Source organism: Caretta caretta, chromosome 12 (genome assembly GCF_965140235.1).
Source record: "Caretta caretta isolate rCarCar2 chromosome 12, rCarCar1.hap1, whole genome shotgun sequence".
In the NCBI taxonomy this organism is placed as follows: domain Eukaryota; kingdom Metazoa; phylum Chordata; order Testudines; family Cheloniidae; genus Caretta; species Caretta caretta.
In genome coordinates this window covers 32,234,649-32,261,925 of record NC_134217.1, presented here as the reverse complement: position 1 = coordinate 32,261,925, position 27,277 = coordinate 32,234,649, and the positions used below count along the sequence as shown (strand labels likewise).

The window sequence follows — 27,277 nt, the reverse complement described above, 5'->3', positions numbered from 1 at the left end:
GGCTGCTCAGAGCATGGGAGGGGTGCCTATTAGCTGGATGATTAAAAGCTTTAAAATTAATGAATGCATAAATACATAATTAAAATCATTGCTCTGCTGGACTCTATTGGGGGTTTGAGCACACTTTCTTTGTCAGAACATATAGAAAAACAATGCTTGCAACTGAAATGGCAGAATAAATATTGCTCCTGGAGTTGGAATTTGACAAGGACTTTGGGTTAACACTCCTAGCTTTGAACAGAATGCCATGGATTCTTTACGGAGCTGCTGGAGTTTTTGTTGTTGTTTTTTTTTTTTTTCCCATAGGAGCATTTTCTCAACGAAAAGTGACTTTTTGAGGAAAAATGAATTTTTCCATGGAAAATTTTAATCTTGGTAATAAATGCCCCTGCCAAGATGATAAACATCCCAGCCCTTCCCTAGAAAAAAGATGGCTCTTGGAGCATAACGGGTAGGTTAACAGATCTGGGGCTGGGGTGGGCAAAAAGGAAAAAGTAAATTGCAGCATGGAAGGGTCATCCTGCTAGATGCAGTCTTCTGTATGTAAGAGGGGTGTCCACTTTGAGTGTCTGTGCTGATTGCAGCTATGATAGCAGGACACATGGAGAGATGCAACCAGAGCCCCAAATCATTTACATTAGACAGTGAAGTTCTTTGAGGAAGGGACTAAAGCCAGAAATGGAACCGAGGCCACAAGCCTACCACCCTACCCACTGAACCACACTGCCTACTGAAACTTGGTGCTTTCATCTATTATTATTAACACAACTCTAGAACACGTCTCTCTGCTCGTGCTTTCAACATAAGGCTGTTAGATGTTCGAGCTCTAGAGCCAAATTCTGTCCAACACAAAATCCAACAGCCCAAATACACCTCCACCCAATGCATGTGTAAATACAGTGGAAATAGTGTTCCCTTGTTGTTTGCAGAGGTAGACAAAATAAAAGAAGACAGTGGCAATAAACTTTCTACAAAATCCTACCATGCTGCTGATGTAAAGGATTGACATTTGCGTTACATTTATTTCCCATCCAGCCCTCCTCTTTAGCTAAATATCCTTATTCTCTAAGTGTTTACCACCCAAAACACATGTACAGTTTAATTTGCAGTATAAAATCATTTATTGACTGATCAAGCTCATTACTAAGGCCTAGCCCAGGCTTTCGCGTGCCCCGACAGTTTTAATTCTTGTAGCAGCAGGCTATTGCAAGAGAGAAACAATCCTGTCACATTAACGGCAGGGGTCTAAATAATTCAAATACACTAAGTCCTCCCAGAACGGTTCCCTTGCTCAGAATGGGTCTTTTCTAGCCAACAATTAACTCACAATATTCTAAGTTAAGTGTCCCAACTCTTTTGAAATCTCAAGGAAAATGGAAACATACACACACAATAAATGTTCCTAGATGAGAATGTTCCCTACAAGACCCATGTTAGGAGTGTGCTGGAGAATGTAATTGTTTAAAGGGAAGCACTAGTCACTTTGAATCAGAAAGCATTTGTGGAATTGGGGGGGGGGGAGGGGTTACGTCTCTATATTGGCCATATCTTCAGCCTGTGTGAATTGGTGAAGCTCCATTGACTTCAATTTACATCTTCTGAGGATCTGGTATATTGCCTTCCCATGGTAGATACTTGTCAAGTCGTTTGAATTTAGAGGAAGGAGTTCTTTTCTGACCATTTATTTCTGTCAGCGCTTTTGCTGATTTTCTTTATTAATAATAGCAACATAAAAAATAGATGCAAACTGGCTTTGCACCCCTCCCAGGGTGCTAAGTGAGAACCCTTGGATGGGAATTGAGGGTACTCAGCATCTTACAGGGTCTGCCATCATTACTCCTCTTGAGTAGGAATTTACTCTGCAAGTAATCCCATTCAAATCAATGAGGCATATGAGGGTGGCTGAATCAAACATTCAAGTGAGATAACGGACAATGCTACGGCAAAGCGACATTGGCAGCATGCTCGGATTTCCTTGACCCCCGCTAGTCTGGTTTCAGGTCTGTGTACGTTACTGAAAATGTGCTCTTTGCATTTGCTCTTGACACCCTGCTACTGGGTTCCAATGTGTGTGCGTGCACACTGGCACCCACATAGGCTGAACCCAATTAAAGTAGGGTGTCCATATGTCCCGTTTTGGCTGAGACAGTCCCTTTTTTAAGCCCTGACCTGACTTTTTTGGCAAAAGTGGGCATTTGTCCCATTTGCTCTTGCCAACTTGATTAGCTGATGAGCAAACAGGACAGATACCTACTTTTGCCAAAAAAAAAAAAAGGGCGGCAATGCCAGCCCACGCAGGGGGGTGGGATGCAGAGTTTGAGCGGGGTGTGGGCAGGGCTCCAGCGAGCATCGACGCCAGCCCCAGCCTACTGCAGGAGGCAGGCAGTGGGTGGGCATGCGGCGAAGCCAGCCCCACACAGGGAGAGGGGGGCCTCAAGCCAGCCCTGTGCACAGGGGAGGTCCTCGGGCTTGCCCCATGCACTCTTTGGGAAATATGGTCACCCTAACTATAACTCCACTAAAAGGGAAGAAGAGTGAAGATTTTCTGTAGGGGAAAAAAATAACCTAACTCTAAAGAGAACCTTGTTTGGTGTACCTTTCGGTACGTCTACACTGCAATCCATGGTGTATTGCGAGTCCTGCCTGGGTTCCCTGTCATGCTTGTTCAAACCTCCTGAAGTCCACATTGCTGTATCCGCACTTGTCATGCGAGCACCATTATAGTCGTGTGGGTATGCCCACTTCTGCTGCACAGATTGCAGTGTAGACCTACCCTTTGTGTGTACGTGCTCATGCACACTTTATACAGTCTGGGATTGGTGATCTCAAGGGATATTACTGCCACACCTAACATGGACACCCTGTACATCTCTTTATACTCCTTCAGGAATGTGCTCCCCATCTCTTTTTTTGGCCTAGTCCCCTGTTCTCTTTATTCTGTTGTTTCCATTCCTGTGCAGAAAAAAATCATGGGCAAGACAGGCCCTGCAAAGCAAAAACGATGGGTCTAATTTGTGGCCGAATAGCGGTGACATTGCCTCTACATTTGCTTCGGTTTATAAAAGACTTTGCTTTTTTTTATTTAATCTTTTCATTTTAGAGCACCCTGTTAATGCAATAAATCTTTCTGCACCCTTCTGACAATTTTAACTTTCTCATAAAGCTCCCAATTTTTAACTTCATTATAAACTTCTGTTTTATTGCATAACATGCAGTGCTTTGTTTTAATGCCGAGACATTGCAGTTTCCTGAGAATACCTGTAGAAATCGGATGAAGTTATAATATATCATCTGTGTAACTCACAAGAGCTATAAAATAATTGGAAGAGTCAGTAGGGATGATAATGGTAAAGGAAGGAGTCAGATGATTTATTTTGTAGAAACACCAAGTTTATGCATATTTTTCTTGTCAGATAGGGCTTGATGCCTTTCCGCCAGAGAAGAGTCATTTTATTGACTTCGCTGGGAGTTGGATTGGGTTGAAATATATAGATCAGGTACTAGAAAGAAAAGCTATTTGATTTTTGTTTTGTGTTTAAGGACTTCACTAGTCTAGCCCATTCCTTGGACTTTTTGGTAGGCTGGACACCAGAGCCGGTTGTGAGTTTTCTGTAGAAATGGTTTTTCAAGAGAAAATGCGGTTTGCACAAAATCAAAACATTTCCTTGATCACCTACTAGAAAAACTGAAATGAAATGTTACATTTTGGGGCAGGTTTATTGAACCAAATCAAAATGTTTCGTTTCAGGTCTGTTTCATGTTAATCTGCATTGCCTGAGCTGCTCTGGTACCTCTTGCCTCCGTTCCCCTTAGCAGACTAGGTCCCTGCATGGACTCCATCACCCATGAAGCACTTAGTATTCCCGATGATTAAACGAATGTGGTGCATGATGGGAGACACATGACTGTGGTTCACTGTTGGAGATCCAGGATGGAAACAAATTTTGAAGTATTGGAATTTCTTGCAGGATGGAAATTCTAATGTTCAACCAGCTGTGCTGGATCTCACTCTCGCTATAACCCACTCCCACCAAAGGCGATAGCTTTGAAGAGGGCATGAATATTGCCACTATCACTCAGTGTGTGGAAGCCAGACTATTTATGACGGGCTCTCCTCCTTTATTAGCTCCTGTCCTGAGATTCATTCCAACACCTTCAACTCCTAACTGTGGGTTAAGTAGGTAACCTAGTATGCCACCACATTCCCATCTTCCATGAGTGAGGAACTGATACAGTGAGTTTCATATTTCCTCATTTTTGAGCACTCCATCAGAAAAATGCAAATGGCCTTCCAATAAGTAGGCCTGGTCAAGGCCAAATCTCTGTCAGCAAGCTGCTTTCTAAATGTGACTTCACGAAGTGAGCTAGTTAAAGCTGCAGTGGGTTTTTGGATACAAATGTTAACATCTGCACTCTTGTGAGTATTAGATCAGAGCATGGACATATTAACACATGCTCTGGTGTTTCCACCCGGAATGTCCAGGTGTGTGTACTTGGACTGACTCTTGAAAATTTGGCCAGATCTGTGCAGCACTATTCAATGCAGCATCTAGAGCAATGAATGTATGTGCTTCAGAAAACAGACACCCATACTCACATAAGGGTCATATAAGGACATAGAATAGATTGCTGGAATCCTACATGCTGGGTGGATACACACACGCCTACAGAAGTAGGATTATACCTTGGCACTTCAACTCCAAAACCACAGGTCTCTACTGCTTGAACAAAAAGAGAATTTCTATTGTGTCATCAGGAGTAGGGCTTTGATCCAATTTGGGCCAGCCGCAACTTGACTGCTCTGTCATTCACTCACATGCATACACATGCATACCCAAAGCCAATACCTTACAAAAGCATCAGTGCGAGCACCTATTCATATCTGAGACTAGTGAGCAAGCCCGCTCATATACGTCTGATTTACCTCCAGTGTCATGTGCTATGTCTGAAGGGATTCTGAAGTGCATTCCCATTACTTTCCCTTCTTCCACATTTTAATTGTTGATGCTCTCAGCTGTCATTGCTCATGTGCATCTTCATAGATTCATAGATATTTAGGTCAGAAGGGACCATTATGATCATCTAGTCTGTCCTCCTGCACAATGCAGGCCACAGAATTTCACCCATCACTCCTGCAAAAAACCTCACACCTATATCTGTGCTATTGAAGTCCTCAAATGGTAGTCCAAAGACTTCAAGGAGCAGAGAATCCTCCAGCAAGTGACCAGTGACCCGTGCCCCATGCTACAGAGGAAGGCGAAAAACCTCCAGGGCCTCTTCCAATCTGCCCTGGAGGAAAATTCCTTCCCGACCCCAAATATGGCGATCAGCTAAACCCTGAGCATATGGGCAAGATTCACCAGCCAGATACTACAGAAAATTCTTTCCTGGGTAACTTAGATCCCACCCCATCTAACATCCCATCACAGGCCATTAGGCCTATTTACCATGAATATTTAAAGATCAATTAATTACCAAAATCATGTTATCCCATCATACCATCTCCTCCATAAACTTATCGAGTTCAGTCTTAAAGCCAGATAGATGTTTTGCCCCCACTGCTTCCCTTGGAAGGCTGTTCCAAAACTTCACTCCTCTGATGGTTAGAAACCTTCATCTAATTTCTAGTCTAAATTTCCTGCTGGCCAGTGTATATCCATTTGTTCTTGTGTCCACATTGGTACTGAGCTTAAATAATTCCTCTCCCGTTCCGGTATTTATCCTTCTGATATATTTATAGAGAGCAATCATATCTCCCCTCAGCCTTCTTTTAGTTAGGTTAAACAAGCCAAGCTCCTTGAGTCTTCTTTCATAAGACAAGTTGTCCATTCCTCGGATCATCCTAGTAGCCCTTCTCTGTACCTGTTCCAGTTTGAATTCATCCTTCTTAAACATGGGAGACCAGAACTGCACACAGTATTCCAGGTGAGGTCTCACCAGTGCCTTGTATAACGGTACTAAAACCTCCTTATCCCTACTGGAAATACCTCTCCTGATGCATCCCAAGACCGCATTAGCTTTTTTCACGGCTATATCACATTCATGTTTGGGCCGAACAGGCAATCTCATGAGGAATAGGTCACTCAGAAGTGTAAGTGCAGCTGCTTCTGGGACATCCGCTCTCCCTGAAAACTACGTGGTCCCATTGAAAATGTGCATCAATTTGGGGTGTAGTACATTTTACTATTTGGGAATAAATTTGGGGGCATTTTGCTGCTTCCCACATTTTTGCTAGAGGGGGCTGATCAGGGTCCTAAATGTTTTGGATTTCATTCTTGCAAACCAAGTCCACACGCACCATTGCACATGCAATGACTCACCAACTTTGTCTATACACTGCTGTATAGGCACATGTAAATAAGAGATTTTATGCATGTATGTGGCTAGATAGGCACTGGTCTGGCCCACTCTGCACACAAAATCCCAGCTTTGTCCCTGAAAACACAAGTGTACATGCACACAGATTGGACAAAGGCTCCAGTTTCTGAAAACGTGTGTGATTTTACTCATCCGCTTTTCCAATTGCTTCTTTCTGCCTTTCTTCAGGTCAATATTCTCAGGCCATCTATGCAGCCACCAGAGCTTATGACCATTCACTGGGGAAGGAGAGAGAGGAGTATTTGCCTCATTAGAGTCTGAGCATGCCACTGTTGCAATACCACAGGCTACCAGTTTGGAGCCTTTGGGTCAGATTTGCTGGTGTAAATCAGTGAAGTCAATAGAACTACACTGATTTACACCAGCTGAGGATCTGGCTCTATAATCCTACATCTGTCATTTAGAGATCCTTCTATCCCTCCACAATGGCTATCATGTACTGGCACTAAGTTATAGGGGGCTTGACCGGTTTGTTTCTTTCAGCTGTGCCCACAATTGAAATAAAACCAGCTTCTCCAACCCCTCTGTTTGTGTGTGTGTGTGAGAGAGAGAGGGGCTTGGAGACTGAAGCTGGTTAATTCAATGGTAAATGTGGTTTTCTGGGACATCTAAGGGTTATGTCACTTTCATAAAAATCTCTTTGATCTTGAATCAAAAGAAGGGGGTGGGTTTTTAGTGTCGTCTTAACTGTGTGGCTTTTACAAATTAAAAACCCACTTGAAATTGGTTATACAATATCTGCTTGTGTTTCTCTAAGGCTGATGAGACCACCTTTGACTCTAAGCTGTTTTTTCTAGCAGATCATCAGGAAAAATCCTGGTAACAAACAGTTGGGGAAAGCTAGAGGGAGCTTTTGAAATAGGAACTGTGCATTTTTCTCTATTTTGAGAGTCTTGGCTCTCGGTCATAAGAAACAGCAGCTAGTGCACTAACTGTGCCTCATTGTCAGTGAACTTTATACTGAAAAAAAGTAGTGGAACTGAATGCATTTTAATCTGTTTTGTAACTAAAAATAATTCCACTTTTAAGCATTCAGAATCTAGGGCTTTATCTAAAGCCTATTGAGTCAGTTGGAGTCTTTTCATTTTCTTCATTGGACTTTGGATCAGGGCCCTAGTTTCTGATTGCTGTGTAGCGCTGTGTGTGTATATGTACAATCCCTGGGCCTGATTCTCTGTTTTACACCACATTGCACTAGTGTAATTGGCTGCACGAGGAGCATGGAACACGATGGAAAATTAAGGGCTGCGTGTGCTTAGTGTGTATGTATGTGTGTGTCAGACAGAGAAGAGTAAGAAAGGGGATAATACACAGCTAAGGGAGACCAAGTTTTGGGGCTGTGAATACTTCAGGAGGTTGTTCTGGGTAGCGGTGGTCAGGAATTTTTAAAGCAAACATGTTTTCACTGGAAAATGCCAATTTAGCAAAACTGTGGGATGTTTTTTGTTCTTGATGAATTTCTCATTTCGAAAACATTTTTAGGAAAAATAGTTGAAATTTGCAAACAATTTCAACATTTTTCAAAATGAAAAATTCTACTTTTTCAGTTCAAAAAGACTGTTTTGAAACTGAAGCTAAAAATACATTTTAAACGCTCAAGATCAAAACAAAACATTCAAAATCACAGAAACAAAACATTTTGGTTGGCCCAAACTGATTTTTTTTTTGAGAGTGTGGGGGGGAATTGTTGGTTCATTAACATTTTCTAGATTTTTGACTTTTCAATTTGGGATTGGAAATTTTTGCAAGATGAAAAATTTCCTGGTTTGGGGAAACCATTTCCTGGCCAGCTGTAGTTCTGAGTGATCTACTGGGATCTACTGGCAAGAGAGAGTGTGGTTTTTGTGTCCCTGTAATCCTGAGCTTTTAAAAATCTCATCTGCTGAGGTCAACATGGCTTCCGTATTTATCTACCTTACCATCCATAACATCTAATATTCCCTAACTTAGATATAGCTTCTCTCCCATTTTTTTCTAATGATGATTTTTGCAAAGAGATGATATTAGGCCATACATTCCAACTATTAAACCTACCCTAATCTGGGGTGGTATATTAAAGGGGGAATAGTTTTGTGTAATGCCCCATCCACTCCCAGTCTCTATTCAAGCCTAAATTAATTGTATCCAGTTTGCAAATTAATTCCAATTCAAAAACAGACTACAATGAGAAACTGCTGAAGTTTTTTTGTTGAATTGCAACTTTTAGGTCTTTAATCGAGTGACCAAAGAGATTGAAGTGTTCTCCGACTGGTTTTTGAATGTTATAATTCTTGATGTCTGAATTGTGTCCATTTATTCTTTTACGTAGAGAGTGGCCAGTTTGACCAATGTACCCCACACCATTCCTCAGACGTTCTTGTCAACTGCTGGAAATGGCCCACCTTGATTATCACTACAAAAGGTCCCTCCCCCCCCCCCCCCCCCGCTCTCCTGCTGGTAATATCTCACTTTAAGTGATCACTCTCCTTACAGTGTGTACGGTAACACCCATTGTTTCATGTTCTCTATGTATATAGATCTCCCAACTGTATTTTCCACTGAATGAATGTGATGAAGTGAGCTGTAGCTCACAAAAGCTTATGCTCAAATAAATTGGTTAGTCTCTAAGGTGCCACAAGTACTCCTTTTCTTTTTGTGAATACAGACTAACACGGCTGCTATTCTGAAAGATATTTGAGTTTTTCTTGGGTTGAATTCTGCCCTCAGACATGAATGCACAACTCGCAACATGGTGTGAGGAGAATTAGTCTGTCATTAGCAATACTGGGTGTTGTGCATCTAATTCCCATGCACCACCCTGAAAATTTCCACCACCCCCACAAATGGAAGGGAGAAAAAAAAATATCCCATTTACTCTTTTTTATATGTAAATGAGACTTAAAATAATTGTTTGATAATGACATGCATTTTTTTTATTTGGAAATATCTCTTGATGATCATTTATCCTGCAATTATTGTTGCTTAGTACTAGCCTTATAATTAAGGCCAAGAAGTGTTATTCATCACCTCATTAAATATTTTCTCTTTCAGGATGCCTGACTCTCTTTAACACAGCCAAGAGCTGATAAAGCCACTTGTATGCAGAGCTGGCTGCCTGCAGATCTTTGATCTTTTCTTCCCCCCCTTCTTCAAGAATATGACTTTGTGAAGTGGTTGCTGCTGCATTTTCAGTTTGTTGTTTTAAGCAGCTCAGTAGCTATAAATACTCGTTCACTTTGATTTTCAATTGCCCTTGTAAGACAATTGTTTTTTTGTGAGTGCAGTCTCATTTAAATGTTGGATTCCCATTGAACAGATATAACTCCAGCCTTATTCTTTCTTTTGATTTTCGTTTGGAAAGTTAGATTTTAAAAAATCAATTCACTTTTTTAAAAGAAAGAAAGTGGCTTCCATAGATCACCTCTTGGGGAAAGGAAAGAACCAAGATCTACATTTGTTATAATGACTAAGAATGCTTTGCACCGCTATAATCTGATTTTATGGATGGGGAAACTGAGGCACAAAATAAGTGGCTTACCCAAGGTCAAACAGTAAGTCAGCAGCAGGAGAAGAGGCCAGCAGTCATCTATATTTCTGGATGCATGAGCTCAGGCTTTAATTTATTCTGTGGTATTTTTTTAGGTTTTTATATTTGAAATGTGGTTGGCATAGGTTAATATAAAAAGGCTATTTCTTGGGACTCTTCTGTTGCCTAAAATGTTAGAGGTCACACTCCTGCAGTGATTCATCTCCCCCCCCCCCCCCAAAATATATAAGTTCACACGGCGTCTATGGGAGTCAATTGACTTATGCATCTGGGAGCTTCAGTTGTTAAGGGCCCAATATGAGATATCTTAAAGGGGGCAGTGTTTTAGAAAGTCTGCAGCACCCTCCCTCCCCCCCCCCCCCCCGCCCCACACACAATGAGGCCTCTTAAAGGTTTCTGAACTGGGCACTCAAAATCATTCATCCCTTCTCCAATTTCACCTTGGTATAACATTTTCTTCAGTGGACTTGCCCTGGAGATGAATTGGTCCCATATGTATTAGCCAAAAGGTAGGCAAATAAATGCAGACCTTAAAGTGAACATTCAGAGAAGAGAGAAACTAGTTTACAGCAGGTCTAATTTATATTGCCTGTAGCACTTCCTAAGGTCTGGTGACAAATGAATGGTGAACTCTCAGCCATTGGTTGTTGGTCTTGCTTTTCCTAGGACCCTGACACTGGTTTTGCCTTCCCTTTACTGCATAGGCGCCGAATCTGTTGGTGCTCCGCAGCTGGAGCACCCATGGGGAAAAATTAGTCGACACCGACTAATTAGTTGACACCGACAGCCAAGCTTCCCTCACCCCCTGCCGCACCACCTCCTCCCTCCCCCAAGCGCACCGTGTCCATGCTCCTCCACCTACCTCCCAGCACTTCCTGCCTAGCCACCACCAAACAGCTGTTTGGAGGCATTAGCACGCTCTGAGGTGGGGGGAGGAGCGGGAACCACAGCAGAAGAGGTGGGGTCGGGGTGAGGATTTGGGGAAGGAGTTGGAATAGGGACAGGGAGGGGGCAGAGTTGGAGCGGGGACTTTGGGGAAGAGTTGGAATGGGGGTGGAGCAGGGGTGGGTTCTCATGGAAGGGGTGGAGTGAGGGCAGAGCCGGAGGCAGAGGGGAGATCAAACATCTATGGGAAAGAGGAGAAGTCAGCGCCTATGCTTTACTGCACACCTGGCTAGCTGTTTTAAGAAACTCTGAGATCTCCAAGTGGTAAAACGTAGAATCATAAAAATGTAGGGCTGGAAGGGACCTCAAGACATCATCTCCCTTACCTGTGCCAAGCTCAGATTAAACCATCCTCAACAGATGTACATCTAACGTAGTCACTACATGTATACGAGTAGGAGTGAACTTGAGAGAGAGAAAAATGGTCACTTCCCACTGCTAATTCAGTACAAAGTCATAATCATCATTTTTTCTCCTGAGCAAATAATCTTGTCAGGCTTTTCTGTTTATGATGTTAGATTGTGGATAAAACAAAATTTCTAATTCAACAGAGACTATTTTTGTGGTTTAGGAGCACCCCTGAAATCCACTCATCACAGATTTTACTCATCTTCTCTTGGGGAGGTGTGCCTAGCAGATCCGTTGTATATTTAGCAGGGACTCAGGGAACATTAGGCCAATGTGGGGAAGGGGAAAAAGCCCTGGATTTTATTTTTCACAATATTTGATTAAACATAAAGGGAATATTTCTGCCCCAGCTGCAGGCGTGAAGTTTTCAGCAAAGCACCTTCACCCCAGCACTGCCATGTCCCCCTTTAAAAACCCCACCCTCCTCCCTGCATACCAGTGAATGCATTTCAGCAACAGTGGTGTGCAAACACTACCCTTCATAGATTCATAAATGGACCATTGTTGTCATCTGCTCTGACCTCCTGTATAACGCAGGACATAGAATTTCTCCACTATAATTCCTAGAGCAGATCTTTTAGAAAAACATTCAATCTTGATTTAAAAGTTGACAGGGTAGAGAATCCATCACAACCCTTGGTAAATTGTTCCATGATGAATTACTCTCACCTTTAAAAATTTACTCCTTATTTCCAGTCTGAATTTATCTCACTTCAACTTCCAGCCATTGGATCGTGTTATACCTTTCTCTGCTAGACTGAAGAACACATTATTAAATATGTATCCGCATGTAGGTACTTATAGACTGTAATCAAGTCACCCCTTAATCTGCTCTTCTTGTTAAGATAAATAGATTGAGCTCTTTGAGTTTATTACTGCATAGCATGTTTTCTAATCCTTCAGTCATTCTTGTGGATCTTCTCTGAACCCTCTCCAATTTACTAACATCCTTCCCGAATTGTGGGTGCCAGAACTGGACACAGTATTCCATGCCACAATTGCATTAGGTCTTTTGACCACAAAGTCACACTGGGAGCTCATGTTCAGCTGATTATCCACCACAAATCTTTTTCAGAATCACTGCTTCCCAGGATAGAATCCCCAATGTGTCCTACATTCTTTGTTCTCTGATGTTTAGATTTGCATTTAGCTGTATTAAAAGGCATATTATTTGCTTGCACCCATTTTACAAAGCGATCAAGATTTCTCTGAATCAGTGACGTGTCCTCTTCATTATTTACCACTCCCCCAATTTTTTTGTCATCTGCAAACTTTCAGTGGTGATTTTATATTTATTTCCAGGCTATTGACAGAGATGTTAAATAGTGTAGGCCCAACAACTGGTCCCTTTGGGACCCCACTGGAAACAGAGCCACTCAGTAATTATTCCGTGATTACAGTTACATTCTGAGACCAGTCAGTCAGTTTTTAATCCATTTAATGTTTATCATGTTAATTTTATGTCATTCTCATTTTTTAATCAAAATATTAGGTGGTGCCAAGTCAAATGCCTGATAGAAGTCTAGGTATATTACATCAACAATATTATCTTTTTATCTACCAAACTTTTAATCTCATAAAAAAATATATCAAATTAGTTTGACAGGATCTCTTTTCCATAAACCCCTGTTGATTTGCATTAATTGCCTTACCTTTCTTTAGTTCATTATTAATTGAATTCTGTATCAGCTGCTCCATTATCTTGCCTGAGATCAATGTCAGGCTAACAAGACTATAATTACCTGGGTCATTCCGTTTTAACTTTTTTTAAAATTGGCCCAACATTAGCTTCCTTCCAGTCTTCTGGAACTTCCCCAGTGCTCCAAAACTTATTGAAAATCAACATTAATGGTCCAGCAAGTTCCTCACCCAGCTCTTTTAAAACTCTTGAATGTAAGTTTTCAGGACCTGCTGATTTTAAAATATGTAACTTCAGTAGCTTCTGTTTAACATCCCCCAGAGATACTAGTAACTAGTGGGATGGAAAAAGTGATATCATCATCATATGATGAGACTGCCTCATATATTCTTTTCCCACAAATACAGAACAGGAATATTTCTTGACTACCTCTGCCTTTTTACTCATTATTTATCATTGTACCTGACCAATACATGATCAGGATCCCTTTTTGTTCCTACTATTTTTAAAAATTGTATTTATTATCCTTAACTCTGCTAACCATAGATTTCTCCTTGTGCACTTTGGTTTCCCTTGTTAGTTTTCTACAGTTCCTAACTTCTGATTTATATTTATTACTATCAACTTCCTCTTTCTTCCATTTGTTATATATTATTTTTTTAAAAAAAATTTACAGCTGCATTTACTCCCCCTTTAAACCAGGTATTTATTTTAACCAATACAGTCTTCTTCCTTGATTGTGATCCCCAATTATCATTCACTTTTTTTGATTAAATTCTTCCTCACAGCTGATTTGGCTCATAATTGTTTACAGCTTTGTGAAATTGGCCCTATTAAAGCACCAAGTATATATATTTCACGTCTCGGATGATGACCCATCACATGTTCATTTTAAGAACGATTTCACTGCAGATTTGACAAAATGCAAAGAAGGTACCAATGTGAGATTTCGAGAGATAACTACAGCACTCGACTCAATGTCTAAGAATCTGAAGTTCCTACCAAAATCTGAGAGGGATGAGGTGTGGAGCATGCTTTCAGAAGTCTTAAAAGAGCAACACTCTGATGCAGAAACTACAGAACCTTAACCATCAAAAAAGAAAATCAACCTTCTGCTGGTGGCATGTCACTCAGATGATGAAAATAAACATGCATCAGTCTGCACTGCTTTGGATCATTATTGAGCAGAACCCATCATTAGCATGGACATGTGTCCTCTGGAATGGTGGTTGAAGCATGAAAGGACATATGAATCTTTACCATATCTGGCACGTAAATGTCTTGCGACGCGAGCTACAACATTACCATGCGAATGCCTGTTCTCACTTTCAGGTGACATTGCAAAAAAAGAAGCGGGCAGTATTATTTCCTGCAAATGTAAACAAACTTGTTTGTCAGAACAATTGGCTGAAGGAGTAGTAGGACTGAGTGGACTTGTAAGCTCTAAAGTTTTACATTGTTTTATTTTTGAATGCAGTTATTTTTGTACATAATTATACATTTGTAAGTTCAACTTTCGTGATAGATTGCACTACAGTACTTGTATTATACTATTTATTTTGTTTTTTACAGCGCAAATATTTATAATCAAAACTAAATATCAAGTGAGCACCGTGCACTCTGTTTTCTTTGTTGTAACTGAAATCAATATATTTGAAAATGTAGAAAACATCCAAAAATATTGAAATAAATGGTATTCTCTTATTGTTTAGTAGCGTGATTAATCATGATTAATTTTTTAATCACACGATTAATTGCAATTAATATTTAATCGCTTGACAGCCCTAATTTTTACTTCTGTGATTAGTCCTCCTTTATCTGTTAGGATAAGGTCTAATACAGAACTCCCCCATGCTGGCTGCAACATTTTTTGAGTTAGTTTCATTTCTCAGTGGCTGGAAGTAAATCAGCCCCTTCAAGTTCTCTTAGAGTCAAATGGATGGATTCTAATCTCCCAGGGGAACTCCCTCAGCCAGCCTCTCCCTACCCCAGTCTTCCTCAAGGACCTTCACTCAGTGTCTTTGTGGGCAGTGTGACAGACTGACAGTTTCCTGCAATATCCTGATTGAACTGTACTGAATAAAGTTGAATCTTATTGAATTAGGATTAATAGCGGTGGGGTACATGGTATTTAAAATGCAATTGTGTATGTGTTATTGTGGTACTGTATGCACCTTCTCTAGTAGAAAACTTTCTTCCTTATTGACCCTTTGAAGTCACCCCTTGGAAAGGTATGTATATGCTACTTCAAACTGGATTCTCCAGGGACCAAGAGACAAAGAAAGCGCTTTTGTAGAAATAACCTAGTTTTAAACTAACTAATGTCTGTCTTATTGATCCAAATGGACAGGACCTCTGGTCCATGGAGGGCTCCAATTCTCAGGGCAGAGCTGGAAGGACTGTGTGCTTGTTCTGAGCTGAGGCTGTGATGAACTGGTAACCACAAGGAATTCCCTTGGGTGGGGGGGTTGATGGACTGCATCTTGGCAGAATCCATGTTAGGGTTGGGGTTGATTCTGGTAAGCTTATTAGCATGTGTGAAGGTTCTTTTATTGTTTTTAATGTGTTTTCTCTGTCATGCTTTTTACCTTAAGAATAAAGTAGGCTTGCATAGGACATGTTGCATGGTACCTTATAACTGTAGCAGTTACAGCTGTTAAGCATCTCTGAAGAGAAAGCAAACAGTGTCCTTGGGCAATCTGTCTGTGCTGAGAATATCATAGTGTAGTTAGGGAACTGAGTAACCAGGACATCCCCTGGTCAGAAGGGAAACAGACAAGGCTGTCCACCCAGAAACACAACAGCTGGGGAGCTGGAAGCCTGGAGTGGCCCTTGGCTGGAACACAGGTGCAGTTGCCCTGAACTGTGACCATGAGAGCTCTTGGTTTGCTAGGAGTAGAATAGGAATAGCCTTCTAGAGCCTGAAGTTTTGTGGCACATTGCAAAATACTTTCAGGGTTTGCAGAGCCAGCAAAACAAGTCTAGGTTTATGAACTTTATGAAGACCACTCCGAAGGGCCAGGCACACATGGGCACAGCATAGCCATGCTGTGTAGGTGGGAGCAATATTTTCCAAGGTGCCGAAGTGACTTAGTATCCAAGCTAATGGGACTTTAGTTCTTTGTCACTTCGGCACCTTGGAAAATATTACATGGGTTGTATTTTGTTAGCTCAGAGTCTTTCTCCTCCCTATCTCTGCTGCCTTCTCATTCTCTAAGTGGCTGTTTTGCACTTTGCCTCCCCTGAACTCCCCGGGCGCTTAAGACCATTGACTTCAATGGAACTTAAAGTTAATCACGTGCTTAAATGCTTTGCTGAATTGGGGCCCAATTGTATGGAGCCCAGCTACAGGATTGTTCTTTCAGTAGTGATGAGTGCAGGTAGGGAAGCCTCTTAACCCGAAACGAAGGGCAGGCTTTGCTAGGCTAAGCCACTTAAGTGATTAAAATGACCCAGCGATTCATTTAAATAAAAGACTACTTGCACAAGCTTGTAGCACACAGTTGTAGTTGATCTTGACTATTCACGTAATCTAATATAATTTAATTTCATTGTTAGGGGAACCAATGGTTGAAGGGTTGGTGTAAAACAATACCTGGGTTGAAGGGTTGGTGTAAATACAAAACCCCTGCACTGATTCAAGAACTTTGCTGCACAACACTCCCCATGCAGCAAGAGCCAGAGAGATGTTTTTCTCTTTTCTTAAAAGGAATGCTCGGTGGCAGGAATTGGATTTGAAAATGAAAGATAATGATCTGTAGGGAAAACCAAGTGCCAGTTGCTTAGTCCCAGGAGTGCCCTTCCCCCAGCTTCCCCGGGGACACCTGAGTTCCCTGAAATAGTGAGCATGGCACATTGCTACGGTCGGCCCTGTGTGGTGGCATCCGCTTACATGGTACTGTAAATCTGAGCAATGTAGCTGGAGGTCTTGGAGTCGTCATGGCCTACAAAGCTGGTTATTTGTAACAATAGCTCAATGAAAGGAGAACTCTGCTGCTGTGGAGCTGTTTTACTGTTAGACGAGAAATAGTTAAAATATTGCTTGGGAAATACAGGCTGCAAAAAATAATCTTCACTGGCCTCTTACTCTAGTAAGAAAACCCACTCCTCCTCAATGTGCAGTATGGGCAAGAACGTACCTGACAATCTACCCGCTACGCAGCCTGTATGGAAGCAAAAATAAATCTAATGATCTCCCATATACTCCACTTTTCAAAGAGTAAAGGAGTACAAAATACAGGACAAGCCGCAGGACGTAAATGAGACCTGGAGAAGTATCAGGAAATGTTCTTGCTCTTTCTTATGACGCCACCAGGATAAATGGAGCTACCCAGTGGAAGAACAGCATGTGGCTGCATCAGCAGGATATCATCTCTGTGTGACCTGTTTATAAAAGGCTGTGCTGGAGATGATCACAGGGGCTCTGCAAGGGCTTCAGAAACAAAGAAATGCAATAAATGCAATTAAACATAAGGGTTTTTATGTAACAGTAATTGAAAACTGGAGAGTATAACCCTCGGAGAGAGATTCTTTTCACGATTAGCTGACCTGAGAGTTCAGTGTATAACTCCTGGTGCATTGAGCTGAGGAAATACCTTTATCGTTAAGAAATAGAAGATTTCACTGTGATCTCTCTGTAGAATATATTTCTTAGTGAGAAGCATGGAGAAGGAGATGCTCTACAATTCAGTTCAGGTCAGTCCGAAAGGTAGATGTGCTCGGCTGCCTGACTCACACTTGGGTTGGGTTGCTGTGAGTGACCACTAAAACAGTGGTTCTCAACCAGGGATCCAGGACCCACTGGGGCGCTGCAAGCAGGTTTCAGGGGGTCCACCAAGCAGGGCTGGCATTAGACCTGCTGGGGCCCAGGGCAGAAAGTCAAAGCCCCACCACCTGGGGCTGAAGCCTGTGGCTCCAAGTCCCGATACCTGGGGCTGAAGCCGAAGTTTGAGCTACTTAGCTTCGCAGGGCCCCCTGTGGCATGGGGAACAGGGCAATTGCTCTGCTTGCTACCTCCTAATGCGGGCCCTGTTTTTTATATGCAGAAAAACAATTGTTGTGGCACAGCTGGGCTGTGGAGTTTTTATAGCATGTGGCGGGGGCCTCAGAAAGGAAAAGGTTGAGAAGCTCTGCACTAGAATATTCAAAGGCACCACTTTGCTATAGTCTGTGATTGCCCTGGTTGTCCCCATGAAATTAGGAATAGAGTATGGACCACCCTATTTCAAAAAGCACAGGTTCCTATCACCTGAACTAAGTGAGAGTCTCCTTTACCTGTCAGCAATGTAGGATGTAAGAAGCACAGCTGAGCAATTCTCATCCTGTCCAGTGGAGGCCAGTGATCTACATAGAGCCAAAGAGCTCATTTATAGTATCATACATTGCAAATTCTCATTGAAATGTAGACGCGAAAGGATCTTCCAAACTTTGACTAGAGCCCTAGTCTCATTATTATCTTTCTATAACGTGCATCTGGTCAGCCTTGCCTTTATCACTAAAGCTTCTTATACGAGTTGCCTGTGATGCAAGCCAATGCATTTCAATGGATATCTAAATCCCCTGTAGCAGCACGAGACCTCATTAAAGCAGCTTTGGTAGTAGCTACATGGTGGATTAAATCTCTCAAAAATTGGTTAAAAGCACCCCACAATGTAGTAGTATATTCCAGCTGCACAAGTGCACCTAAATATGAATGTGCTATGCACACAAATACGTCATCGTGCTCCTAGTAATCCTATTTTGATCAGCTCATCTAGTGTACACCTGTAATTTGTTGGCAATGCAGTTGACTGCGGCTACAGTTTTGGAGATTCACAGGAACAAATCTCAGCTGTCACTGAGCTGTTTGCTTTCATATGAATGTGTGAGATATATTTGGTGTGTTAAATTTAGAATTCTGTGTGTCCTTATGCATTAATACATGATAACACCATGTTGATTTATTTTCTTTTTTCTCTATCTCTGTCTGTGTGTGTGTGTGTGAGAGAGAGAGATTTGCGAAGAAATGAGTGTCTGAAAGAATGACAAAAGAGAGCCTTGTCATGGTGTGGGTTTTACCAACTTAAAGCTGAAACCACAGGTTCCCCAGGCCTTATTCTATTTGGTTTCCCTAGTGTAGATAAATGTAGAGCAACTGGGGGGAGAGGGAATGAGAGGTCAACAGGTCCAGTTTGGGCCCATTTCGCCTTCAAATAAAGTTCAATAAAAACCAGGATGGTTTTGATCTTGCAAGATCTTAACTGTTGGCTTTTTGTTCTGCAAACTCGAAAATGAGGCAAGATGGGCCCCATGTTACATTTTTCCTGGATCATCTGTATTTAGGCTAGGGCTCCTTTCTTGGCCTATGTGTATTGTACACCCAGATAAATAAATCAGCTCAGAAAGCATAACCAAAAAGCCATTCCCAGGTGTTGAGAAATGGAGTACTTCTGTATGTTGCATAAACAAGTGCTAGGCTTGAGAGTGATCTGTCATGACAAGGCTAATAAGGTGCACTGAACATGATACTGAACAGATGAGCATTGCACAAGCCTTTGTGTAAAAGTCATGAAGTGCCACTCTTGTATACCTAAACATGTTAAAAATGAACAGGAGTATTTACAATTCTATCCTATCTCCCTATTTAGATGTTGGCTCAGTGGATATTTTGCAGCCCAAATGTGTAACTGGTATTTGGATTCTGGTTCATATTATCAGCATGTAATTTTAAGTTTATAAGTGGAAAAAATACTCACTGAAGAATGGCCTTCAAACAGTACTGTGTTAAAGTGCACTAGGGAACTTTTAGTGCACACCAGCAGGTTCTACATGGACCAATTCTTGTGCCGCTTGTTTGTGCGCTTTAGAAATTGCCCCCCTCTCGTGTGCATTACCCCATTGTGGAGATAAGCCCTTCCTCACTTTTGTTTTTCCACTTTAGGTGGAAGCATGGCTTGGAAAATGCAGAGAACTGATAACTCTGGAGATCAAAGGCCTCTGTTTATCCAGAGATGTAGTACAGCTTAGCATGGGCCTGCCAATGTGCAGTGTCTGGAGAGATCATTATTATGGGTGAAGAGGCAAATTAGTTTTCATGCCAATCTTTGGCCTTTGTGGAAAATGCCCCTCTGAAGGAGGTATTCATGTCATATGGATGTCTCTTTATTAGAAATTGGTGTTTACCCCACCAACTCATTTCACCTAGACCACTGAGGAGCCCTAAGATTTACTTGCAATCAGCCCTGGCTGCATTGGAACCAGCAGTCTGGTGGTAAAATACTCTGCATTTCATTACCAATCCCTGAGCCAACTAGTTCCCTCTTAAAGTTAATTTTTAAAAACCGTTATGACTAGTCCTGGCTAATTATTGTTGTCATGAGCACTAAACCAAGTGTGAAGCCTTCAGAGTACTCTGGGTCACACTACTTCATTAATTATTATGTTCCCTCCAGAAAATGTGTGGTTCTGGGAGCAATGGCTTTCGTCATGTGTCAGATGATGACACTAGAGCAAAGCTGCAATGGCAAAAGAGATTCAGTGCAACAGAGGAGAACACCTGGGACCATCTGTGATTCCAGACTTTGGAAACCCACCAGTAGTTCTACAGCATTGTACTGTGAAGTATACATGGGATATGAAAGTAAGTCATATTGTTTCCCTCTGTTGTCTTCCAAGGGGTCTTCTGAGCACCTCTCAGAATGCAAGTTTCAGAGTCCTTCTGTTCTCAGGCTCACGTATTATGGGCCCAATAATTGCTGCTCCTGAACTGGCAGTTGCAGAAGTGCGAGATGAGCTAGCTAGGTAGAGGTGTTCTATCACACAGCACTCCCAGAGCCTACCAGCCCAAGAGACAATTAATGAATCCAGATTTCCCATAATGCATTGCCATTATACTGGTAGGACAGGCCTCTGACATGACTTTGAGCCAACCACGGTCATCTTTCTCACGCAGTTTTGTATGTCCTTGTTTCTTTTTCTTTTTTTCCATTCTTCCTTTTTCCTCCAGAATTTCTCCTCCCCTTTTCCTGTCTCCATTTCTCTCTTTTTCTCTCCCCTTTTCTCCTCTTTGTGCCTTCCTCCCTTTTTTTTTTTTTGTCACTGTCTCTCCCCATGTAATGATCAGGCACTAGCATCTGAAAAAACAAATTGACTCAGAACATATTCCCGTGCACTTGCATTTTACCTGTGGCACCAGCGGTTGTGTGAAATTGACTATGGAATGTGATCCTAACAGTTTCACAGTCCTGCTGGCGCAGCGTGCAGGGAAGCTCTTCTGCAGAGGAGTGCGATCGGAGTCTCTTCAAATGAAAAAGTCGGGGAGGGAGGAGAAGAAGATGGTGCACCACTCTGTCCAACTGCATCCTGAGCAGGAAGATCATCACACTGTTCACAGGCAGGAAAACCCTGTGGTTGCAAGAGAGCTGCCTTTCCTAAGTGTTCTCGGGGGTGCGGCAATCAAAGAGTAATACTGTATGTAAGGCAGAGGAATTTGATCCTCAGCATGTTGGGGCATATTTTGTATGTGGCACATTAAGGTGTGTGTCTGTCTGATTTGCATGACTGTTTTATTGCCTGGGAAATGTTTAGGACATGGAACGAAATTCAGCCTTGGGGAAACACCATTTTTATCCAAAAGAATTAAGATACAGTCTTTGACTAGAAATTGCTTCAATCTTTATTAGATGAAATCCTGGAATAGAAGCCATGGCTTTTGTTGTATCTTGCCACTAGCAACAAATCACTCAGTGCCCAAACTTGGAAGTGCCACTCCGGGAGTCAGTCTCCATTGCGTCTGCATCATCCCACCACTGTTCACAATAGAACTTCTCACATTTATATTTTTTTTAACAATAAAGTGCAATCTCCTTAAGTCCAGAACAAAATTAATTCAGGCTGAAATCATGGCGCAGTCTATATGGCAACTCAGGTGCATAAGTCCTCATCAATATGCATTTAGGTGTCCTCTCCAGACTTAGGTCCAGATGCCTAAGCCTATGCAAGTGCTACAGGTGTATTACTGTACCACCCCAAGCAGGCAGGTGGAAAGGGGTGACCACTGGGTGGAGCCTTGGCCCTGGTACCCCAACAGGTTGGCCAGTTGAAAGGGGATAGGAAGAGTATTGATGGGAGCAATGGAGAACAGGCAAGGAGTGATGCCTTTCTGAGGCAAAGGGGAAAATATAGCCCAACATTTTCAGCAGTGGGTTCCTGAAATTAGGCTCCCAAGTCCATTGTTAGGAACCTGAATAAGTGGCTTACATGGGAGTCACTGTCAGAGCTGATAAAAACATTTTCATCCAAACTTTTTTCTACAAAAAAAAGTTGGCCAAAATGGAAGATTTTGCTCCCTTCCCCCCCCCCCCCCCCCCGAAAGTCTGCTTTCATAGAAAACTTTGGTTTTTGCTGAAAAATTGACAACCTGAAATAAGTTGTTGGGGGGTTTTTTTGGCTTGCAGCACCTGAATAGTCTTAATGAAAACCTGCAAAATTGTGAACATTTTTGACGAAAATGGAAAAAAAAATTCCTGAGGTGGGGTGGGGGGAAGAGTAATTTCTTGATCAGCTGTACTGTTGGGTACTCAACTCTTCTGAACATCAAACCACTTAGTCTGATACTTCTCAGGGACCAAGGGTCTATCCTTTGGCACTTAGTTTTGTCATAGTTTCCTGTGTAATTTGTATAGCTTTATCATGCTTTTAGCAGTCAGATACCATGGTGATGGAGATTTTATATGGATAGGCCTTTAATCTGCCACTAGATTCACCTGCATGGATCCAGTAGCAGAACCCAGGGCCGAAGCTAGCTAGAGATCTGGATGCACGGCAGATGAAAGAATTCTGCAATACCCTGAACAGAATACCTGTTACATTTCAGGTTTCAGAATACCTGTTACATTTCAGCATCCTGCCTACGTCCTGTGTATCTCACGGTCTTGTTTGCTTCCTTTCCCTCAGTAACCTCCCACAAAATACTTTCCTTTTAATATCTGACGATTGCAGAATTCATATAAGCTGGCAGAGGCAACTCGGTGTAGGCTTCCCAGTTGCCACTGACCTTTCCTGATAGCAGCTTTTTATCATGCCTCCCCCAGGAATGCCCACATTAATACATTATTTCATCTAATTTCTCATTGGAACAGCTCCTTTTGGATTCAGAGCCTATGTCTGCCTTGTGAGTTATAGGCTGCTGAGAATAATGAAGTCTTATAGGTTGTTCATGAACTGTTTTCTTTGACACTGTGTGTGTGCGTGCGTATGCTCGAGTGGTCACCCAGGTCACATTATTTTGTTTCTGCTTCCTGATTAGATAAAGTAGATATTTTTCAAACTAGAGGGTAGCAAATGATGAAACGAGCAAAAATGGAACTCCCAAACAAACGCTCCCCACACTCTTTAACACTGTCCGCAACTCCACTATCCAGGAAACCAGGCCTGCAACCTTAGTATCTCTCCTCCTCCTCCCTATCCAGGCCAAATCTTGCCTCTTATTCCTCTGTAAGACCATTCAAATGCATCCTGTGGTCTCCTTCCATACTGCAGAAACCTTGATCCAGGCCCTGGTTAACTCCTGCCTTGATTCTTGCTACTCTTGTCCACTTTTTGTTTGATACCTTTGAGTCTTTGTACCTGATTGCCTTTCTTATCAGATTCAAATTCCTGATCCTCACCTTCAGGGCCCTACAGCTGCTCTTCACAAACCACGGTTTCCTCCTTTCTTGCTGCTTGCTCCTCTGTTTCCTGCCCAACCCTCTACCACTGCAGCTTGTCTTTTTGCTCCCCTGGTGGTCTTTACCTACAGACAACTTTTTGTCTTGTCTCATGCTGCTCCACTAGGCCTTGGGACATCCTTCCTGGCAGTCAAAAAAGCAAACAGAATGGTGGGAATCATTAAGAAAGGGATAGATAATAAGACAGAAAATAGCATATTGCCTCTATATAAATCCATGGTATGCCCACACCTCGAATACTGCATGCAGATGTGGTCGCCCCATCTCAAAAAAGACATATTGGAATTGGAAACGGTTCAGAAAAGGGCAACCATATGAGGAGACTAATTAATAAGACTGGGCCTTTACAGTTTGGAAAAGAGACGACTAAGGGGGGATGTGATTGAGATCTATAAAATCGTCACTGGTGTGGAGAAAGTACATAAGGAAGTGTTATTTACTCCTTCTCATAACACAAGAACTAGGGGTCACCAAATTAAATTAATAGGCAGCAGGTTTAAAACAAATGAAAGGAAGTATTTCTTCACACAACACACAGTCAACCTATGGAACTCTTTGCCAGAGGATGTTGTGAAGGCCAAGACTATAACAGGGTTCAAAAAAGTACTAGATGGAGGATAGGTCCATCAATGGCTATTAGCCAGGATGGGCAGGGATTGTGTCCCAGCCTCTGTTTGCCAGTGGCTGGGATGAGCCCACAGGGGATGGATCACTTGATGATTCCCTGTTCATTCCCTCTGGGGCACCTGGCATTGGCCACTGTCGGAAGACAGGATACTGGGCTAGATGGACCTTTGGTCTGACCCAGTATGACCGTTCTTATGTTTGCCATTGCAACTTCCCTCTCCCTCTTCAGATCCCTCCTCAAGGCTCACTTCCATCACTGTCCTTCAACCCACCCTCTTTCCCAGGCCTAGGTCTTAATATTAAACATCATTTAACTAAATTATATTTATATTCTCCTAAAAATAAAGAGGATCTAACCAAGGTACCTGGATGATAATGCAGCAATAGGAGAATCTCATTATCTTCCTTTCTTACAACCTTCCCCATCCTCACAATCTTTGCTCATTGTCAACCCTTGCTGTGCTCCCAGCATCTCTAATACAGAGTGGAAATTAGGGCAACAAGCTTTATTTTTGCTTGTCTGTACCTACATTAGGTAAGGGTCTGGCCCATCATATATGTGAAACTTCAGGGTAGAAATGTAGATAAGAAAAATGCATATCATTATTACCCAAAGTGGAATTTTGCCAAGACATCCCTATTCTTGTAAAAAGTACTAGGGCTTTTTAATGGCCACAGGTGATCGGAACACGAGTTTCAGCTGGCCTCCAAAAGGTGGCAACTCTCAACAGCAAACAGTATGCCAGGCCCTTGCTTCACAGTAGTTCAGAGAGAAGAGCAGCCACTGGTAAATCACCAACACCACTTCATGCAATGCCTGTGAGGGGTTTTCTTACAGGCTTTCTATCTAGGTATAAACTAGGTCCATTCTGTTTAACTCATAAGATCTTAGCCTGAGGGACAGTCTGACTCCCGAGCATTCTGCGTGAAATGAACTCCTTGGGGGTCAGATTCTGCCTTGTATTCCACCTAGTGTAATTCCAGAATTTCACTATCAGACCTGTTTACCTAAAATCAAACTCAATACCATTTTTATTTTAAACAATCCCAAATAATTGCACAGTGCATTACCCACCTTCAACGCAGCCTTGTTTTATTCTACATACGACAATTACTCAGCCTCAGAGCACCCCATTTTGGTGTTTACTGTGGTGGCTTCATTTGTTTTCTCGTTGTCTATCTTGATTCTCTTGATTGCTTGTTGTCTCTATCAAACTGTAAACCGATGAGATCGTCTTCACCAATCATTAACGACTAGACTGGAATAAAGGGCTAAGTCTAGTAATTGTACTTTTTTACAACACTCACCCTAGGTTCTGTTCAGCCTCACCGGCCATGACATGTCTTTTATTGCACACAGCAATGAAAATAGACCCAAGTGCTGGAGGGGGGAGAAAAAAAAAAAGAAAACCCAATTTGCTCCCTATTAAATTGCTGAGACGCTTAAGCCCATTTCTGTTCCAGTTAGTTGCTAAGTGAAAATGTAACTACTTTATATATTTCACCAGAATTAAACTTAAACCTACAGAATTAGGTTTATTAATTTCTGTCAGTGCTCAATGGGGAAATAAGAGTGCCCATTCATTAAGGATACACAATTACTGCAGACAAAAATGAAGCGCGGTGCTATTAACCATAATAAAAATGTTGAACACTGTGGAAATTTTCATTAAGTAGAATCTATTCTTTATATGAATCCACTTAATCCTTTCTGTCCTTTTTTTCTCCTTTTGTGCTCTCCAACCCATTTTATTTTATTACTGAACTTTTTATAAATGTTTCTTAATTTAATTATGATTAAATATTTTTGGTAGAGAACAGTGTTATTCCATTTTTAAAAAAGCTTCCTCTCCCCCTCTAAGCTTTGTGAAAAATAGTCTTTAGAAACAACACAAGTATTACACAGGGCTTCGTTATTATTTTAGATCATGAGTATATGAGGGGAAAATACAATAAATAAGAACAAGAAACTATATCAACCTGGGCACTAAAATTCAGTTCACTTCCTAGGTGAGATTCTCATCTGGTGTAAATTGGTGTCGCTTCCCTGATGTCAATGGAGCTACACCAGCTTACAAAACCAGCCGAGGCTGACTGCAGTTAACTCTAAATGAGTGTTTCTGAAAAATAATAAAAAGGCCATAGAACAGGTAGGCAAGGAACCTGAATATCTCCAGAAAGGGAAGAAGCATGTTGACGGGGCATTCTGTGAAGTTTGCACAGCTGCTGGCCAGGTTGCCAGTTCTCACTGAATAACAGACACTTAGTTTTCCAGTACTGATTTGTCCTCAATTCAGTCCTTTGACTCATTCGTAAGTCCCCTAACAGTTCACTTGTGCTGCATTCCCCATTGAACTGGTCAACATGTTTTGAACAATTTATTTTTTTGATGAAAAAGTCTTGGTTTGGGGGGGGGGGGGGGGGCATGAAAAAGAGACAGACCTTGCTGTTAACTATTCAATCACAGGGTTGTATTTAACATATTGCTCTACTATTTTTTTAATCCAGGAATGAATTTATATAACAGTAGTTTATGGCTTTACTATTGCTATATTGATTGCATTGCATGGTACTGGCTGGAGATAGGGACAGATCCTCAGCTAATTTAACATGGCATTACTCTGTGGACAGCAATCAATGTAGCTCTGCTGCAGTCAGTGGGGCTGTGCTCATTTACACCAAATAAGGATCTGTCTCTCTATGTTTTAAATTATTGTGAAAGAGTTTAGTGCGGTGGATGAGCATCATTTCCTAAATGTTCTTCTCATAGAACACATAACCTCATATCTTTGGTCAATGATGTCTAACCAATCTAAGGGCCCCATCACTGGAGTCCTCCTTAAAAAGCTGCTACCAGAATTTGTCCATGGTTACCACAAGGCCTGATTCTGCCCCCTTGAGGTCAAGGGGGGTTTTCCAGTTGACCAGAATGGGCTCCTTATCACCTTGTTCCTGAGCAAAGATGGCAACACTATCGGGTATATAGTGAAAGATAAACTCTTGTAAGCCACATGGAAGAAGTGATTAGATAACCTTTATCACCTGTGA

The 27,277-nt window shown here is 41.8% G+C and overlaps 2 long non-coding RNA genes across 2 annotated transcripts in view; one reads left to right on the top strand and one right to left on the bottom strand.

Moving 5' to 3' along the window:
- LOC142068672 (uncharacterized) overlaps positions 1-25,496 on the bottom strand; it is a 39,906-nt gene extending 14,410 nt beyond the window's left edge. Inside the window, exon 1 of the long non-coding RNA XR_012664593.1 lies at positions 25,305-25,496. This is a non-coding gene — a long non-coding RNA (uncharacterized LOC142068672). The remainder of the gene's footprint in view (positions 1-25,304) is intronic.
- LOC142068673 (uncharacterized) overlaps positions 20,377-27,277 on the top strand; it is a 250,681-nt gene continuing 243,780 nt past the window's right edge. Inside the window, exon 1 of the long non-coding RNA XR_012664595.1 lies at positions 20,377-20,514. This is a non-coding gene — a long non-coding RNA (uncharacterized LOC142068673). The remainder of the gene's footprint in view (positions 20,515-27,277) is intronic.